Source organism: Haliotis asinina, chromosome 5 (assembly GCF_037392515.1).
Source record: "Haliotis asinina isolate JCU_RB_2024 chromosome 5, JCU_Hal_asi_v2, whole genome shotgun sequence".
NCBI lineage: Eukaryota > Metazoa > Mollusca > Gastropoda > Lepetellida > Haliotidae > Haliotis > Haliotis asinina.
The window spans coordinates 678,783-700,437 of record NC_090284.1 but is presented as its reverse complement, the minus strand read 5'-3'; the positions used below and the strand labels follow the sequence as shown (position 1 = coordinate 700,437).

At 43.5% G+C, this 21,655-nt stretch overlaps 1 pseudogene; it reads left to right on the top strand.

Annotated features, from left to right (window-relative positions):
• Positions 1 to 12,171, top strand: part of LOC137283260 (uncharacterized) — a 42,288-nt pseudogene extending 30,117 nt beyond the window's left edge.
• Positions 12,172 to 21,655: the final 9,484 nt, after the last annotated feature.

Here is a 21,655-nt window from a genome sequence, read left to right as displayed (position 1 = left end):
AGAATGCTGAATCTGTCTGCAGGTAACCTGGCTCTTGGTAAACCCTCCCGGCTGAGCAGCACAATGGCAGGCGGTGAGGCGAGGAAGGCTAATGACGGTAACAACGGAACAGATTTGCTTGACTGTAGTCATACAGACCCAAACCAGCTCAGCCCCTGGTGGCGTGTCGATCTGCAGGGGATCTTCACAATAACCTCCGTCGTCATACTCAACAGACACGATTGCTGCTGTAAGCGTCTCCTATCCCTTGGGAACCACAGAACTCATCTATTCTAAACTGTAAACTCAGGAATACAGCTACTTGTTTCATTGTTGTTGTTTTTCACTTGACGAAGGAGTAATGTGTGTCAGCCATATTACAGAAGCTGATATCTCTGTTTCACCCGTTATGTAAACCCATCTATTTGTACGTTCATCCCTTGTGAACTTGTAAACCCATCTATTTTTACTTTCATCTCTAGTGAGCATGTAAACTCCTCTCTTGTAAGCACGTGATGATGTCGGTTGTGAACTCATAGGTATGACTATATGATAACCCGTATTTTCGCGGACATTGAATCTTTTAATGTCGACAATATTCCCCCGTTAGTGGACTGTGGCACTACACCGAGTCCTACGCTTATTGTAATGAGTTCTTACGTCATGCGAAACATAGATACGTATGTGCATTCCTTTCTTAACAAAGCATCTGTGTTATTATTGTGCCAGGTGGGAGGCTCAAGGGCGTCACCATAGATGTGGACAGCAAGGACAGAGACGTCCCAGAGGAAGATGACGACTCGGTAAGGAACTGTGACGTTACCTTTCAACCCTTCTCTTGCGGTGAGAAGCGAGTGTTGCGATGTGCCTTCAATACTTGGGGACGGTATGTGTGGATAAAGCAGGCCATCCCTGGCTTGACGCTGTGTGAAGTGGAGATCTACGGCGAGCAGGTCAAAGGAACAGGTACAGAGACAGGTAGACAGACAGAGAGACAGATAGATGTTATCTCTTGCTATGTCTTTTTTCCAGCCTTAAATTAAAATTAGAATTAAATTAAAATGCCACAAGTATTGTATGTATAGTCAGGGCTCAGCCTCATGCATGCAATATTTGCTTTGGGATATGCTGCTTCCAGCAAGCAATGTCGGTATTGGGAGAGTACAGCTTCCAGCAAGCAAGGTATGTAATATGAGTGCACTGCTTCATGCATGCAATGTATGTATGGGAGGATACTGCTTCCAGCAATCAATGTATGTATCGGGAGGATACTGCTTCCAACAATCAATGTATGTATTGGGAGGGTGCTGCTTCCAGCAATCAATGTATGTATTGGGAGGGTGCTGCTTCCAGCAATCAATGTATGTATGGGGAGGGTGCTGCTTTCAGCAATCAATGTATGTATTGGGAGGGTGCTGCTTCCAGCAATCAATGTATGTATTGGGAGGGTGCTGCTTCCAGCAATCAATGTATGTATTGGGAGGGTGCTGCTTCCAGCAATCAATGTATGTGTTGGGAGGATACTGCTTCCAGCAATCAATGTATGTATGGGGAGGGTGCTGCTTCCAGCAATCAATGTATGTATTGGGAGGGTGCTGCTTTCAGCAATCAATGTATGTATGGGGAGGGTGCTGCTTTCAGCAATCAATGTATGTATGGGGAGGGTGCTGCTTCCAGCAATCAATGTATGTATGGGGAGGGTGCTGCTTCCAGCAATCAATGTATGTATTGGGAGGGTGCTGCTTTCAGCAATCAATGTATGTATGGGGAGGGTGCTGCTTCCAGCAATCAATGTATGTATGGGGAGGGTGCTGCTTCCAGCAATCAATGTATGTATTGGGAGGGTGCTGCTTCCAGCAATCAATGTATGTATGGGGAGGGTGCTGCTTCCAGCAATCAATGTATGTATTGGGAGGGTGCTGCTTCCAGCAATCAATGTATGTATTGGGAGGGTGCTGCTTCCAGCAATCAATGTATGTATTGGGAGGGTGCTGCTTCCAGCAATCAATGTATGTATTGGGAGGGTGCTGCTTTCAGCAAGCAATGTATGTATGGGGAGGGTGCTGCTTCCAGCAATCAATGTATGTATTGGGAGGGTGCTGCTTCCAGCAATCAATGTATGTATGGGGAGGGTGCTGCTTCCAGCAATCAATGTATGTATGGGGAGGGTGCTGCTTCCAGCAATCAATGTATGTATTGGGAGGGTGCTGCTTCCAGCAATCAATGTATGTATGGGGAGGGTGCTGCTTCCAGCAATCAATGTATGTATTGGGAGGGTGCTGCTTCCAGCAATCAATGTATGTATTGGGAGGGTGCTGCTTTCAGCAATCAATGTATGTATGGGGAGGATGCTGCTTCCAGCAATCAATGTATGTATGGGGAGGGTGCTGCTTTCAGCAATCAATGTATGTATTGGGAGGGTGCTGCTTCCAGCAATCATTGTATGTATTGGGAGGGTGCTGCTTCCAGCCATCAATGTATGTTTTGTGAAGGCACCGATTCCTGAAACCAATGTATGTGTTTTTGCATGTGTCTGTATATCTGTCGATATATGTGTGTACGTGTCTGTATATCTGTATATCTGTAGTTGTATGTGTGTATGTGTCTATATCTGTAGTCATATGTGTGTATGTGTCTGTATATCTGTAGTTGTATGTGTGTATGTGTCTGTATATCTGTAGTTGTATATGTAAACATATGTATCGAGACATAATGGCCAATTGCATAATGGCAAACACCCCGAATCAATTGACGTTTTAAGGTCACCTTACTATACTATTAAAGCCATTGCAGATATTCAGTCAAATATTCCACACCTATTCATATTGGGAATTGGGAATATTGGGAATATTTCATTTCAGAAATGAGATTAACATTTTAACAGTGTAACGAAGACATCTGATTGAGATTTGCATTAGTCGTTGAACGTCAGATGGTTATAGATTTTGTGAGTTAAATCAATGTATGAAACTCCTAAAGAGGCAGGAAGCCCACCGGGCTGATAACTGAAAAATGTTGCTGGCCCTGTGAACATGTAACCAGCCATGTATCAAAACAGGAAATTGAGGTAAGGTGTTACAATACACTTATCAAAGAATTAGTCATAACGAGGTAAACCTAATTCATTTAGCATTACTGCCATGTGAATGAGACAAACAGGCAAAGTCAAACTGGTCAGCACCTTTGACCAGAATGGTCTCTACATGTTTTTCATGCAATTAGCACAGGTGATTTGGAACTCTCCTTGTGAAACGTAAACATGCGCAACAGACCAAAAACGACTTGGTCACTGAAAGCATTCTTTAGACAAATCACGTTTAGTGTTTGATAAAAGGGCAGGTTGATCTGTGGAAGTTCATATAGCCGTCGTCTAACTACCACAATTGACAACTATTTCAAAATATCACCTGTAGTCAGATGACATGGTAAAACAATATCCCCATGTAAGTTGATTGGTCCACAGGGCCGGTCATGTAACTAGCCAGCAGGGGACCGCCGGACAGACGCTGTTTCATACACTGCTTAAGTGGCCATCATGAACTAAGATAAACTTGCGTGAACCAGCCCCTGTTCAAAAGCTATTCCCAGACGAGGCATAGTCTTATTTAAATGTCCAATGTCTGCTTGGATTATTTGTTTAAATATATTACATAGATAATACATAACGTCATGAAAGACCCATGTTAGAACCTCCTACTGCTTGTAGACACACTTCTCCTGATAATGTGTTCTGTCTCAAATTGTTCTACAGAGTGCCCAGTCTTGATGAACAAAAACTTTCCTTCCAAAAACTTCATGCCGACCTTTTCCACACTCAAGCGAAGTGTTGGGACAAATGTAGAAGTCGGTGACTGTGTGAGTGGTCGTACTCTGATGGGCGCCAGAAACTTGAAATGTCTGCCCAACCTTCAGTGGGATAATCCCGTACCTATCTGCATTGGTAAGTAGAGGACATGTCTGTTGGTCTACATTGTGTCTTGTATGGTGAGAGATAATCCCGCATCTATCTGCATTGGTAAGTAGACGACATTGTGTCTTGTATAGTGAGAAAAGATAATCACATGAAGTAAATAAGTTGGTGTTTCCTGGGACTCCTCCATTAAACTGGGGTAGTTCCGCCTTCAGTAACAATGGCTACATATCATATAAAAGTTAGCACGTACATTTGTATTTTTTTGTGATACACCCAGACGTGACTTCATACTCAAGTATGTACCTTCAACAATCAGCTGATTGGCACAAACAAAAATGCCGATTTCATATTTCGTAGAAAACATCAAAACCAACCTGGCATACTCGAAGAGGGCAAGCCAGTCCTCGACTCTGGAATCTGCTAGAGCCAAGAACGCTGTTGACGGAGAGGCAGGCCTAAACGGCCTCTCTTGCTCCTCTACTGCACCATCGGACACGGCCCCGCGGTGGACGGTTGACCTTGATGGGCTTTTCAGCATCGCTACTGTCATCGTCGTCAACCGACGCGACTGCTGCTGTGAGCTCTGGCTTGATCCTTATTGCCAACATTATTCTGTGATATACAGAGAAAAGTTGTCATGTTTAGTCATCTTAGAATGTGTACTTTAATATAATAAAGACTATTGACCTCAAGATCCCAGCTAAAACAACAGAGAGGGGTTATAAGACGAGTACATTTCTTTCAGTAAGTGACAAATCCCACAGTTACCAAACATGAAATCACAAAATGTATTAATTATAATCCGGGTGCTCCGGGTGTTTTTTTTTTCTCAAAAAAATGAATCTCCTTCTTCAGTTCTTATTAATGATGAAAGGCATAAACATTCTGATTACATATGAATATGCGCTCCCTTGTCCTTCTGGACAGGCCACCACCTCTCTAACATCACGATCACAGCTCAGGAGGATGGACGCCCGCCTGTGGTCTGTGGTACCAATATCCCGGAGTTCTCCTGTGGAGAAATACGGTCTTTTTCGTGCCCACTGCATACCATGGGAAGCCGTGTCTACATAGAAAAGCCTTCCCCAACACTCACTCTGTGCGAGGTGGTCATTCAGGGGAAGAAAGTGAGGGCAAAAGGTACACGCCATACTCTGCGACATTGTTCATAAACAATTATACACCAGGAAGTTATATTTTGGGGTCTATCCCAGTTATTAAATTATGAAACCTTTTCAAGTGTGTCTACAATACATATTTAACCTCTGATAGAACGGATAATTAAATTCAATCACTAATTCAGAGCTCAAACTCATGTCCTGTATTATTTGTACCGGCTATACTAGCTATACAATACACAACATGATGCCTGGAGGTTCTGGATAGTGTGACGAATACATGGATTATGTTGTATATATAGAATGTCCACGCCTCGCGCCGCCAGCTGTGGAGATGGCCTTCCCACCTGTGATATTTAGCAGCCAACAGAGGCTTCCTGGCAGCGAGGTCACAGTGAAATGTCCAAAAGGGTCTGTCATCACAGGATACAGTACTCTCAAATGCCTCAGCTCTGGACAATGGGATAACTCAGTACCACTGTGTATTGGTAGGTCCCGTCTGTGCCCAAGTGTACTGTTAGCACATCTATGCCCAAGTATATTGTTAGTACATCTGTGCCCAAGTATATTGTTAGTACATATATGTCCAAGTATATTGTTAACACATCTGTGCCCAAATGTACTGTTAGAACATGCGTGCCCAAGTATATTGTTGGTACATCTGTGCCCAAGTGTATTGTTAGTACATCTGTGCCCAAGTATATTGTTAGTACATATGTGTCCAAGTATATTGTTAACACATCTGTGCCTAAATGTACTGTTAGTACATGCATGCCCAAGTATATTGTTAGTACAACTGTGCCCAAGTATATTGTTAGTACCTCTGTGCCCAAGTATATTGTTAGTACCTCTGTGCCCAAGTATGTTGTTAACACACGTGTACCCAAGTATATAGTTAGTACATAAGTGCTCAAGTATGTTGTTAGTCTATATGAATCAAAATCTATTGTTAGTACATCTCTCCCACGTTATGGTTAGTATATATGACTGCAAGTATATTCTTAGCACATCTGTGCTCGAGTGTACTGTTAACACATCTATGCCCAAGTATATTCTTAGCACATCTGTGCTCGAGTGTACTGTTAGCACATCTATGCCCAAGTATATTCTTAGCACATCTGTGCTCGAGTGTACTGTTAGCACATCTATGCCCAAGTATATTCTTAGCACATCTGTGCTCGAGTGTACTGTTAGCACATCTATGCCCAAGTATATTCTTAGCACATCTGTGCTCGAGTGTACTGTTAGCACATCTATGCCCAAGTATATTCTTAGCACATCTGTGCTCGAGTGTACTGTTAGCACATCTATGCCCAAGTATATTCTTAGCACATCTGTGCTCGAGTGTATTATTAATGCATCTATTTTAGGTGCAGCTATTGACAGGTGAATCATTGTCAATGTCTACTATTAAGTAAACCTGCACCAATATGCATTGGTAGGTTCATATGTTCTTATGTATGATTATTTACAACATTTTCTTAGTACTTATGTGACCTGACCTGTGCCCGCCTTCAAAGTTCCAGTTTAACGTCACTTATGCAATCCATAGTGTAGCAGCAGTTACACTCTAAACAAAAGCATATGTATTGTCAGTTGCCCGATTACCGTAGCTACACTAAGAAAGTACCCTCATTGTCAGAATGATTATATCAAACGAAGATATAATCTTATTCTCACCTCAAACCCCATTAAGCTTTCAAAAGCATTGGAAAACCTCACCCAACCTCGGGGAAACTATGTCTATCTTTAGAAAACTGACCCTAGTTGATGGAAATTTACCCAAACTTACCCAAGCTTAGGGAACTGAGCGTAGTTCGGAGAAACTCATTCAACCTTACGAAACTGATGTAGGTGTTAGTCACATCACACACACGTTGTTGCCATACTCAACGACCATTTGCTCGTATTGGTCTTTTAAAAGAAAATTCCAAAAACAATTCCTCTGATGATACGAGAAGAACTCTGTAACTGTTCAGAGAGGTTTGTCCTGTTCTCCCTGTAACAGTGAGGTTACGCGGTAACCATTGATGTGCAGAGTTGAAACATCAAGTATTTATCACATGGCTTCGTCTTTCCCCTTCTCCCCTCAGATTTGAAGTCAGATGTTGCTGTATGGGGACCTTCCATTTTGTCAAGCACTCTCGGGAACAATGTCGCTCATCTAGCTGTGGACGCCAGGTTCCCAACAGGCGAGACGCCTTCCCGCTGTGCCAGATCTCAGCCGGGCGACAAGCGACCATGGTGGCGCGTCGACCTCCGTGCAGTACACACCATCGACAACGTCGTGATCGTAAACGACAAGGAGACATGTACGTGGAATATCAAATTCTTTGATATCAATATCAAAAGCATTGCCCCGTGAATACAAGTTTTAAGTGCCAGGTTTGGTGTTGGGAATGACGACTAGGATGGGACGGTCATGATCGTTGATTGGTTCATGTCATCATATCCCATCGCGTAAACTTGTGCTCTTTATGTCAGTCACCTGTCTTATCAAGCAGTTCACGAACAGAACGTTGGCCAAGAACTGGTAGATTTGTGTTGTGACAGCATCTCCCATGAAACACCACAATTAAGACTCGTCAGTTTGACATAAAATAGCGAGGCATTGTGATTATTCAGACTTGCAAATTTGTCTTATTTCAGGCCAAGGTCGTTTCAATATCCAAGTTATCAACACGGATCGGAAAACGAGAGCAAAGACTAAGAGATATTGCGTTAAAAACATTAAGGTGAAAGGTTGCGGTGGAACAAAACGTTTCCGATGTCGTGAGGGTATTGTCGGCCGTGAGGTCGTCATCGAGAAGCTCGGTCCCTCGCTCGTTCTGTGCGAGGTGGTGGTGACTGGCATGAAGCACAAAGCTGGTACGTCACAATATTGTGTGTACTTACTTACCTCTCCTTTCCAGCATAACTAATGTATAGACCTAACACCTTCCCCTCTATTCTGTCAGCCTAACTGATGTATACTGGACAAAATACGTTAGGGATATTGGTGTTTTCATGTCTGATATTTTATCGATATGTCAATGAATACATGCATCGTTAATCATACCTTCAAAATTTACAAAATATCCCTTCTTATTTTGCCCACTATATAAATATTTAACCCCTTTTCTTCTGTCAGCCTAACTGATGTATAAATACTTAACCCCGGCCTTCTCTTTTGTCCAGCAGAGATGTATATCGTTTGCGCATGCCGTTTCCGTAAACAGGGAGACAGGCGCAGCGTTAGGCGCATCACAAACACACGGACACACAAGAAAGAACTCTCCTTAACGGACCAGATATGCGTTTTTACAGCGCATCACCTTCTCCGTATTTTATGTGGAACGTAAATTGGAAACATCATACATTTTCCGTATATATACTCACACACAGTTGTATCTGATACATGCAATGCGAAGACGCCCTCACTCAGGAGAACATAAATCAGTACTGTTTTGCCAAAAATATCGAAATAATAAAATTGTTACGCTGTGTTCTATAAAATAGACTCTAAACACCGTGACATCTATTTTCACTTTAATTCTGTTTTTGGTTTGCATAAATGTATACACTCGGTACACTGTTCACAACAATATGGTCCTACTGTGACTACAACGAAAAACTATCAATAGACGTTGCAATTACAACCTATCAACTAACGAGTTATAATTCAAAAATAACCGCTGACTATACAACCGCTCGCCAGTCAGTTTCTAGCACTATATTTAAGGAACGGTCGTCAAAAACAAGACCGCTCAAGTGTGAGGTTCTTGCAATGCTGTTCAAACCTGCTATCGGAGAAACCTCGTGCTGGTGAAACTCCACATGTTCCACGCAGTGAAATTCCAAAGTAAAACAGAGTTTGCGCGAACGTTTCGTACTTCAGAAACAAAGACGCACACGAATATTCTACGTTTACTAACGCAGTTCTTTCTCTGGAAGAGAAATAACGTACAGGAGCAAGTCGTGTTATGTACCAAATTGTTCCTTAAACCAGAAACGAAATACAACTAAGAGAACTAAAATGGTCATGAGAGCTCGCACCCATTTCAGAATGTCCGTCCCTGGAAGGAACACAGTACGTTCTCTCATCATTCGCCAGGATAGAAGGCTCTACCGTCACAATCAACAAATGTACCAACGGCCTCGCAGTTGCTGGAGCCAAACGTCTCACATGCCTGCCAAGTGGGGTCTGGAACAAGCCCCTCCCCATGTGTCTTGGTGAGGATACTACGCGTTGCAATCACAGACAACTGTACCCACTACTCGTCCCAGTCGCAGACACGACCCAGACACACATAGCTATAGCCACTACACCTCACTGCCAGCCCACCTATACCTATTACTTGTCCCAGTCACAGACAGCTGTACTCAAACTACACCCAGACACACACACACACATGTAACCACTACATGTCCCAGTCACACACACCTATACCCACTACACGTCCCAGTCACACACACCTCTGTTCCCACTGCAAGTTCCAGTCACAGACAGCTGTACTCACTACACGTCCCAGTCACATACACCTGTACCCACTACACGTTCCAGTTACACACAGCTATGCAAACTACAGGTCCCAGTCACACAGAGCTGTACCTACCACGCGCCCCAGTCAGACAGCTGTACCCACTATACGTCCCAGTCACACAGGTGTACCCACTATACGTCCCAGTCACACACAGTTGTACCCACTACACGTTACCGTCACACACACCTGTACCCAATACACGTCCCAGTCACACACAGCTGTACCCAATACACGCTCCTGCCACATACAACTGTAATGATCACTGCACATCCCATTTAACTGTACTCACTACACGTCCCAGCCACTCTTACCTATACCCACTACACGTCCCAGCCACTCTTACCTATACCCACTACACGTCCTAGCCACTCTTACCTATACCCACTACACGTCCCAGTTACAGACATATGTACCCACTACACGTTCCAGTCACAGACATATGTACCCACTACACGTCCCAGTCACAAACATCTGTACCCACTACACGTTCCAGTCACAAACAACTGTACTCACCACACGTCAAGGTATATATCGACGGCATGACTGTTACTGAAATGTTGGTGTCAAATACTTCCAGAAACCAGAGGGAATCTAGCCATAAACAAGCGGGCCTATCTGAGCTCTGCACAGAACATACGCAAAAGTTCTGCGTCGAAGGCGAATGATGGAGTCTTTGACCACAGTTTTGTTGGCAGTGCCTGCTCCATGTCCCATCAGCACGACTCAAGTCCCTGGTGGCAGGTCGACCTACAGGATATCTACAAGATCCATACAGTCACCATCACTAACAGACATGATACCCGCTGTAAGATACCGCCTAGCCTACTGTAATATCCGTTATCTATTAATCTTTTCTAGCCTTGACAGGGATTGCTGTCACTCTAGCCGTGCCATGCTAACAGTTGCCCGACTGTCTAGTCAGTCCTGTCTAACGTGAGTGAATCGATGTTTGTTTCAGATTAAGTCAATAGTTCATAATACTGAGCATGTATCTTGCTAAGCAACAAGTGAGGTAACACACCAGGTAACCAGCATGTTAATTCTCTACTATTTAAACAGGTAAGACCATGAATGGCGTACGTGTGGTGGTATACGATGACAGCATTACTCCCCGGAACCCCAGGTCAAATGGTACACTGTGTAGCTTGCGGAAGATGCCACTTATCTGTGGCCGCACTGCGATAATCAAATGCAGACCTCATGTTGTTGGCCGGTACGTTCGGGTCGCAAAACACAATCATCATCTTTCTCTGTGTGAAGTGATGGTGAAAGGAAGGAAACAAGCCCGCAAAGGTTAGCTTCGAGAACATTGTTTGCGCGATGTGCTCTTAAGTAGCGAGAGCACTGACAGAGCCTTAAATTGTTGGTGTGGTTGCAAATGACGAGAGCACTGACAGAGCCTTAAATTGTTGCTGTGGTCGCCAATGACGAGAGCACTGACAGAGCCTTAAATTGTTGCTGTGGTCGCCAATGACGAGAGTACTGACAGAGCCTTAAATTGTTGCTGTGGTCGCCAATGACAAGAGCATTGGCATTGCCATGTTGGTGTGGTTGCAAGTGGTGCTGTGAATTAGTGTAATTCTAAGCGACGAGGACCTTTAGTTTAGTGCTGTGTGGATCTCAGTGACGAAAGCATTGGTAGAGTGATGTTAGTGTGGTACTCAGTGACGAGGGCATTAGAAGGGTGCTGTTAGTGTGGTTCTTAGTGACGAAAGCAATAGTTGAGTGTTGTTAGTGTGGTTCTTAGTGCCGAGAGCATTTATAGAGTGCTTTTAGTGTGGTTCTCAACGATGAGAGCATTGATAGAGCGCCATGTTCATGGTCCTCGGTGACGAGGGCATTGGTACAACATGATTAGTGTGGTCGCCAGTGACGAGGGCATTGGTACAACGTGATTGGTGTGGTCGCCAGTGACGAGGGCATTGGTAGAACTGTGTGTGTATAATCTCCAGTAACGAGAGTATTGGCAGAGCATTGATTGTATGGCACTCGGTCACAACATCATTGGTGGAGCTTGTTTGGTGCACACAAAGCTACGAGAGCACTGATGGTGTTCTGCTATGTGATAGTCTGATCACACAGTTTGATTGACTTACTAACTACACACTGTAGATATATTTGCTATCAAACACTGTAGATTCACTTCCTGTCACGCTCAGTATATTTAGCTGCTGTCACACGCAATAAGTTCAGTTTCTGTCACACAATGTAGATTCAGTTGCTGTCAACACTGTAAATTTAGTTATTTCTCACATACTATGTATAGTTGTTTGTCACACGCTGTAGATTCAGTTGTGTGTCACACACTGTAGATTTAGTTCTTTGTCACATAATGTGGATACAGTTGTTTGTCACATACTAGTATTTAGTACTCACCATAAATTGCCAAGCGCTGTGTTTTCACCTATAAACCATGTGTTTTCCAGCTTGTCCTCCCCTAGAAGATAGCCGTCTGCCTCCAGGACTTTTCAACAAAGACAACCTGAACAGCCTTCGGGTAGGAGGTACATCTCGCTCGGTAGGAACAAAAGTACGTGTTGGGTGCTACAACAACTACAGGCCTATTGGACATACCACGCTCGAGTGCCAGAAGAATGGAAAGTGGAACAGGCTACCCGCAACATGTAGAGGCAAGTAAACCTCGACATTTGGTTTGATACACGGCACTGGGGATAAAGAAATATGAGAGAGAAATATGATCTCACACAATCTGACCGTTACAAATAAGAGATATATATGATCTCACACACCGTGACCGTTACAAATGAGAGAGGAATATGATCTCGCACATCGTGACCGTTACAGGTAAGGAAGAAACCTCATCTCACACACCGTGACCGTTACAAATAAGTCTCAGTGCCGATCTTTCGCTACTCGGCCTTCTCGATTTGCAGGTCAAGTTGCGGTCGAGTTGGTCGAGTTTCAGAACAAGTACTGCACTTAGAGAGAGATGATCGTGCTGTGTCTCTCTAGTGGATGTCCAGTGCATGAACAACACAAGTCTGTCTCGTGTCCACAATCGTTTATTCAGCTTCTCTGCATCACCTTCCGGCCTAATCTGCAGGGCTATCCCTGCGCTCGCTTATAGACTCAGGGTTGGTCATTCTTGGTCCTTTGTTCTTTGGCCTCTGTCGATCTGTACTCGGCCTCAACTAGACTTGAGTCGACCAGTTCGAACTGGAGTCAACCTGGAGTCGATTGATGCGACCTGAAGTCGACCTATCTCACCACGACGTAATCGAGTCCAGGGTGACCGCATAAATCTTCCCAATCCTAAAAGCCATCTTCCCAGTTCCTTCAAGAGACCCAAACAGCTGTCAGTGGTAGTACATCATCTCCACACGAACCTACTCACCAACAAGACCCATCTCTCAAACTGCTATGCGGTCTCTTCGACCCTGGACTCACCTCAGAGGATTAGTCACATGTTCAAGGCTCCCATCATATTGTCATGAACACGTTATACTGATGTGAAATGTCACTTTCACATCATTTTAAAGAAAGGCATCGTCACTGATGATGAAGTATGGCACTGGACGGGGAAATGAAAGGTTATGGTCCTTGCTCAACCTGTGAATGGTTGTAGATATGGGCGTATGATGCTTTTCCGACGGAAACTTGCATTGAAGCGCTTGCACGGCGATGGAGAAGACGTTCGTAGGTGGAATTTGTAGAAGACGGACACGCTTTGTGGAGGCTATAGGTGCACATGTGCTTGCCATCAAACGCACAGAAACAATGTGGAAATTACCACCTTTCCTCGAAAGTACGGGCTACAGCATCCCATCTGTTCTGGTCCCACTCATTTGACAGATACATTACTCACTTTTGAAAGTGATGAGAGTAATGTACTCACGGCTGAATTAATACAATTATCAAGTATTGAATGTCTGCATGTTAGCACATCAAGTGTTGCATGTCACTGCGTGTTAGTGGATCAAGTGTTGAATGTCACTGCGTGTTAGTGGATCAAGTGTTGAATATCACTGCGTGTTAGGACATCAAGTGTTGAATATCTCTGCATGTTAGTACATCAAGTGTTGAATGTCACTGCGTGTTAGGGGATCAAGTGTTGAATATCACTGCGTGTTAGGACATCAATTGTTGAATATCTCTGCATGTTAGTACATCAAGTGTTGAATGTCACTGCGTGTTAGTGGATCAAGTGTTGAATATCTCTGCATGTTAGGACATCAAGTGTTAAAAATCTCTGCATGTTAGTACATCAAGTGTTGAATGTCACTGCGTGTTAGTGGATCAAGTGTTGAATATAACTGCGTGTTAGGACATCAAGTGTTGAATATCTCTGCATGTTAGGACATCAAGTGTTGAATGTCACTGCGTGTTAGTGGATCAAGTGTTGAATGTCACTGCGTGTTAGGACATCAAGTGTAAAATATCTCTGCATGTTAGTACATCAAGTGTTGAATGTCACTGTGTGTTAGTGGATCAAGTGTTGAATATCACTGCGTGTTAGGACATCAAGTGTTGAATATCTCTGCATGTTAGTACATCAAGTGTTGAATGTCACTGCGTGTTAGTGGATCAAGTGTTGAATGTCACTGCGTGTTAGGGGATCAAGTGTTGAATATCACTGCATGTTAGTACATCAAGTGTTGAATGTCACTGCGTGTTAGTGGATCAAGTGTTGAATATCACTGCGTGTTAGGGGATCAAGTGTTGAATATCACTGCATGTTAGTACATCAAGTGTTGAATATCTCTGCATGTTAGTACATCAAGTGTTGAATGTCACTGCGTGTTAGGGGATCAAGTGTTGAATATCACTGCGTGTTAGTACATCAAGTGTTGAATGTCACTGCGTGTTAGTGGATCAAGTGTTGAATATCACTGCGTGTTAGGGGATCAAGTGTTGAATATCACTGCATGTTAGTACATCAAGTGTTGAATATCTCTGCATGTTAGTACATCAAGTGTTGAATGTCACTGCGTGTTAGGGGATCAAGTGTTGAATATCACTGCGTGTTAGGACATCAAGTGTTGAATATCTCTGAATGTTAGTACATCAAGTGTTGAATGTCACTGCGTGTTAGTGGATCAAGTGTTGAATATCACTGCGTGTTAGGACATCAAGTGTTGAATATCTCTGCATGTTAGTACATCAAGTGTTGAATGTCACTGTGTGTTAGTGGATCAAGTGTTGAATGTCACTGCGTGTTAGGGGATCAAGTGTTGAATATCACTGCGTGTTAGGACATCAATGGTTGAATATCTCTGCATGTTAGTACATCAAGTGTTGAATGTCACTGTGTGTTAGTGGATCAAGTGTTGAATGTCACTGCATGTTAGGACATCAAGTGTTGAATATCTCTGAATGTTAGTACATCAAGTGTTGAATGTCACTGCGTGTTAGTGGATCAAGTGTTGAATGTCACTGCATGTTAGGACATCAAGTGTTGAATATCTCTGCATGTTAGTACATCAAGTGTTGAATGTCACTGCGTGTTAGTGGATCAAGTGTTGAATATCACTGCGTGTTAGGACATCAAGTGTTGAATATCTCTGCATGTTTGTACATCAAGTGTTGAATGTCACTGCGTGTTAGTGGATCAAGTGTTGAATGTCACTGCGTGTTAGTACATCAAGTGTTGAATGTTTCTGCATGTTAGCACATCAAGTGTTGTTTGTCTCTACATGTTAGCGGATCACGTGTTGAATGTCAGTGTGTCAGTTTATCGGGCTTTGAATGTCTCTGCATGTTAGTACAATACGTGTTGAATGTTTCTGCGTGTGTTCACAGCCCCTGAAAAGCTGCCATGGGACTGCCCTGTGGATGAAGGATATTTTTACCTTTTAGAAGAAGACTTCTGTTTCAAGTTGGAGACACGGCAAACATCATGGTATGAGGCTGTGAAAGCTTGTGCCGCAATACCAGGGGGCGTTCTTGCTGAACTCAGCACGATAAAGAAACAGCGGGTTGTCTATGAAGCTGCACAGAGCAAAGAAGGTGCGAGAATGTAGTGAAAACATGACAGTATATATAGTTGTACTGTGCCCTGCAGTATGATGATCTGTAGTGACCTATAACCTGTAATGTTGAACAGAAGCTTGAACGTACGTATACGGTCAATGGTTATAGAATACCCCTAGTTTTAGAAACACTGAAACCATACGTTATGTAATGTTTAGCCTTGTCCAAATACATGTACCGAAATACACAAACATCAATCCTCAACAATACAGTCTGCTATTACTTGTGTGCGAATCAGTTGTCCAACTATGGGGAAGCGCACAAAAGTGCAGATATAAAGGTACGACTTCCATTGTTTCAGAATAAGCTTGCCAGTGCTATTTCCAGTCTAGACTTTGTTGTGACCCCACTTTGCAGATTACCGATCAACTGATTACTACATCGGAGGTAGTAAGTTTGTTGACCCCGGCAACTGGACGTGGCTTAGCAAGGTGCCCGTGAATCCACACGTTTCCCCTCAGACGTCCAAGAAAGATGAACGTTGTCTGTCCATGTCGTCGGTACACGGGAGATATATGGGACTGAGGTGTTTGACGAAGCAAGGCAGAGTATGTGAAAAACGACCCTCGGTTAAAGGCGAGTATATATTTGTACGTTCCAGACAACCTGCAGGTTATAGTTGGGTTGATTCAGTGTCGGCCGAAGACGGTGCATTACCTTCAATAAACTAAACAATATCGTTTAAACTGCATCATCGGCGGACGTTGACAACGTAGTTCGAACCGTATTCAAGAACATCCTCAGAAACAGGTGTGGCGTTGTTGGCTGCAGGAATGTTACCAAGGATGTTGTTCATGAAAAATGAATTCAAGTTTCCTGAGATGCACAATAGATTGCAGGGGCGAACTGTAATTCTTAAAGATCACTGTATTCCATAACATTGCCGTGACAAGAATTGACGCTTGAAAAATGGACAGGATATCTTAATTCAGCGCTGGTCTGGAGACCAAACATGTGGACGGATCGCACAAACGCACCATACTTCGCAGGTCACCGAGAAGCATGTTTTTTTCACGTGCGCGCAGACCACGTGCTCTTGACCACGTGGGACTGTCGAATCGGTCAGTGTGTGCACAGGTTTGGTCGAGTTAGGTGACTGTTAGTCACGATTTGTACTATTAGTTTGTCCAGGTAGTGAGTGACTGAGTGAGTTTAGTTTTACGCCACACGCAACAATATTCCAGCTATATGGCAGCGGTCTGTAGATAATCGAGTCTGGACCAGACAATCCAGTGATCAACAACATGAGCATCAATCTGCGCAATTGGGAACCGATGACATGTGTCAACCCAGTCAGCGAGCCTGACCACCCGATCCCGTTAGTTGCCTCTTACGACAAGCAGAGTCGCCTTTTATGGCAAGCATGGGTTGTTGAAGGCCTATTCTACTCAGCGGCCTTCACGGGTCCTTGTCCAGGTAGGATGTAGCTAGATAGAATTATAGAATTTCATAGTTCCTCAAAATAGAAGTAGTATATAGCTAGCTGTATCAGAGCAGCAATTTGACAAAATTAAATAGATAGCATATATATTAGAATTTAAAAGTTTCACATTAAGTTTCTTACCCCGTTATAAGAGATTCACGTTTAGTTCCTCATGTTTGTTGTTTAGATTATTTCATCCATTTATAGCCAGGAGAGTCACGTTTAGTTCCCCAGCTAGCACACTTGGACACAAAACTTTTCAATTCCACTGCGCAACGAGCGCTGCTCTTAAATAAGATCAGTATCAACTTAGTATTTTGTAGTTGTGAATGTGTCGACTCCTACCCCCAGATGATGACTGTGTGAACCCGACACTCTCGCTGTGACGGTTTCTGCTCTGCCTTTCTGACTGTGATTCTGTAAACCATACCTTCTCACTGTGGCTGTGTCGACCTCTACCCTCTGACTGTATCAACCCGCACCCTTTGACCCTGACTGTCTCGACCTATTACTGTGACTCTGTTGATCCCTACACCCCGAATCCTAACTGTGTCAACCCTACACGATGACTGAGACTGTGACGAGCCCTACCCTCTGATTATGACTGTGACGACCTCTGACCGTGACGACCCTACCCCCTGATTATGACTGTGACGATACCTTCCGCCTGACTGTGACTGTGGCTATCCCTACCCTCAGATTGTGTTTGCTTCGATCCCTATGCTCTATGACCGTGTCGGTCCTACCCTCTGACTGTTTTGAGCCCAGCCCCCTGACCGTGACTGTGTCGATCTGCCTGTGACTCTGTCGAACCAAACGTCTCGCCTTGACGCCTGCTTTACGATGAACTATATGCCTGTAGTCGAATAATCACTCAGTTAAACAGAGTAAACAACAACGTAGTCGGCTAAATAACCCTTGGTAACGCCATGTACATCGCCATGTACATATAGTGACCCACTTTCTCTCACCCAGTGAAACCATGAGTGCTAAAGGTTACCGACTTGGCCTCAAATCCAGTTAAACCATGTGTGTCAATGGTTTCTGACTTGACCTCAAATCCAGTTAAACCCTGTGGACTCCTTCTCTCTCATCCAGTTAAACTTGTGAATCAGTGCTGACCAAGTCGCTCTCTCACGTCCACTTAAACTTGTTGTTGTGAGTCAATGCATGGTGACCAAGTCCCGCCCTCACGTCCAGTTAAACTTCTTCTTGTGAGTCAATGCATGGTGGCCAAGTCCCGCCCTCACGTCCAGTTAAACTTGATTTTGTTAGTCAGTACTGGTCAAGTCACTTTCTCACATCCAGGCACCCGTGGCGAGCCACCTCCTCGTGGTGGGTGCTGGGTAACGCTAAGTGCTCGCCAACCCCCCGTGTGGATCCGGGGGCATATTTGGTCCACCAACCCGTTTGCCGTGGGTTGCGGCCCTGTGTCGGTGGAGGACGGGAGTCTGGGGGTTGAGGGCACTGGGGGCCTGTGACCGCGTTCCCTTTGCTCAACACACCCCTTCGACCCTTGCTTCACCTAGACGGGAGGTTGAATGGGCCCGGTTCAACCAAACGGCTGGTCATGCCAAGCCCTGTGCATAGATTAAAAATTTATTTATCATTGCACAAGTATGATTTGGAACTGATTTTGATTGATTTTGGTCTTGGCTTTAATGTCTAAAACATGTGTGATGTTGAATTATGATGCTTTGAACTTTGCCTAGAGTCTTATGCCAGAAGGCGATGGCTCATGGGCCAATCTGGTAGACTAATTATTTCTAATTCTTCTACTGGAGTATATCATCCGGGTATCCTTGGTGCTGCAAGCTGGAGGCCCGCTTGCTTTAGCATCGTCCTTGTGATACTCCGTGGTGGGTGGGGAGCTCGGATGATGAAATCTACATAACTAACCATGGCTTACGAAACCCCCACTAAGAAGAGCAAACGTCCTCTCGAAAATGATCCCGTTGACGACCTCAGACCGTCCAAACAAATTGATTATTGGCCACGTTTCCTTGTCATTGAGACCAAGATAACACACCTTTGAAGCTGAACCCGTTTGCTGTGTCTAAAGGTATCCAAGGCATTGCTGGCGAAGTAAAGAACATTCGACGATTACGTTCTGGTGCGCTGTTGATTGAGTGTGCCAGAAAGCAACACTCAACCAACCTTTTGAATATTGACACTTTTGTTGGTACTCCGGTTACTGTCACGGCCCACAAAACACTCAACACCAGTAAGGGAATAGTGCGAGATCGTGATCGATTGCTGGCAGACATGTCTGACCTAGATATCGTTTCCGAGATGAGAGATCAGGGTGTACTATATGTCAAACGTTTCTCAACCCGTAAAAACAACACAACCATAAAACCAACACATATCTGTTTTCCTTCTCATCGCCTACTGCTCCAGAGTCACTTAAGGCAGGGTACTGTAATCTCAATGTTGATACATACATTCCGAATCCGCTGAGGTGCTTCAAGTGCCAAAAATTTGGCCATGGTGTAAATACGTGCACATTGTCTGTTGTGTGTGCTCATTGTAGTGAAAAAACACACAACAGAAGATTGTGACAGCCATGTTAAAAAGTGCACAAACTGCGCAGGGGATCACCCATCTTTCTCTAAAGAATGTCCTGTGTGGAAACAACAAATGGCCATTAACAGAATAAAGTTTACACTAAACATCAGTTTTGCAGATGCAAAGAAAATGGTCCAGAGCTCAGTACAAACGGAAAGCTATGCTTCCGTTGCCAGACCAAACCCAGACGCAACATCCACAATTATGAAATTATCTGCAAGCTGTCAGACAAACTTGACTTGGGTGAACACGGATTCCCCTCAACCTTTGTCACCTGCCATATCTACTCAAACTGCAGAATCACTTCCTGGTACATCTCAGATTCAATCAGCAACATCCCCTGATCATAACATATCTTCTCATTCATCACCAAGGTCTCAACCCAGTAAAACAAAAACTAAGAAGCCTGATTCTTTGAAAAAGCTAAGTGGCAGAACCCCAAAAGGTTCAGAGAATAAAATCCAAATTTACAACAAATATGGATCACTCGAAGACATGGACGTGTCTGAAAACGTCCAGTCTAGGGCACACAGCCTGTCGCCCACCAAAAAAGTGCAGGGTAGATCCGCAATAAATCCCCCCAAAAGATAGGTTATCAGAATAATATTATTCAGTGGAATTGCAGAGGACTAAGGACTAATTTTAATGAATTGCAGCTTTTAATCCAGGATTTTACACCGTCAGCAATGTGTCTACAGGAAACATATTTAAAACACACTGATACTCTCGACCTCCGTCATTTCAATGCATACCATTATTTTTCACCTCCAGGTGATAGGGCAAGTGGAGGATCATCAATCTTGGTACGGCAAAATGTTATACATAGTTCAATAGCGCTTAAAACAAATCTCCAAGCTGTAGCTGTGCGACTTACATTACAAGTTGCATTTACGCTTTGTTCATTGTATATTCCACCTTCATCCACTGTCCAGTTAACTGATCTACAAGCTCTTTACAATGAACTTCCTAAACCCTGTATAATCATGGGCGATTTCAATGGCCATAACCCACTCTGGGGTGGTCCTACTACGAACACCAAAGGTAAATTACTTGAGGATTTTCTTTCAAATAATGATCTCTGTATTTACAATGACGGATCACATACATATTTACATCCTGGCAAAGGGACATATTCAGCTCTTGATTTATCAGTTATCGACTCTAAAATAAATTTGAATGGTCGGTTCACGATGACTTGTGTGGGAGCGACCATTTCCCTACAATACTAAAACCTGTGAGCCCCTCTGATGTACCTCCATCATCACGATGGAATTTTAAAACGGCCAACTGGGCTCTATATGAATCTCTCTGTACTGGCAAACTTACTCCCGAACGTTTTATTACTGCTCCTGATGCTATTAAATGTTTTTCAGATGTACTCATTGACATTGCTGATGAGTGTATCCCAAAGTCTTCTGCAGTTCCACATATTCGAAAACCATGGTTCAACGATGAATGCAAACAGGCTAGAAAGGCAAGGAAAAAAGCAGAACATTATTTCCGTCGCCACCCTATGGTGCATAATTTAAATAGATTTAAAATTTTAAATGCTAAAGCACGGCGTATATTTAAACAGAATAAACGCCAATCTTGGCAAAATTATGTATCTAAAATAAATCCAAGGTATGGAACATGGTCCAAAAAATTAAAGGTAAAGGTACTAAATCTACTGTCCATCATCTTAAACATGGAGATCAATTGCTCACTGATAAATCAGATATTGCTAATAAACTAGGTGAAACCCTTGCTAAACACTCTTCCTCTTCCAATTATGTACCAAAATTCCAGCAATATCAAAAACAAGAAGAAAAGAAAACTATTAATTTCAATTCTGATAATGGGGAAGATTATAATGAAACTTTTTCTATTCATGAACTCCATACTGCACTTGATCAAGCTCATGACACTGCTACTGGAGCTGATAACATACATTATCAACTCCTGAAGCACTTACCAGAATCCTGCCTAGAATCTCTTCTCAATATTTTTTTATGATATTTGGACATCGGGTAACTTTCCCCCGTCATGGCGTGACGCCATAGTAGTACCAATACCTAAACCTGGACGTGATCATACGGATCCATCCAATTATCGACCTATTTCACTAACTAGCTGTGTTTGCAAGACCATGGAACGCATG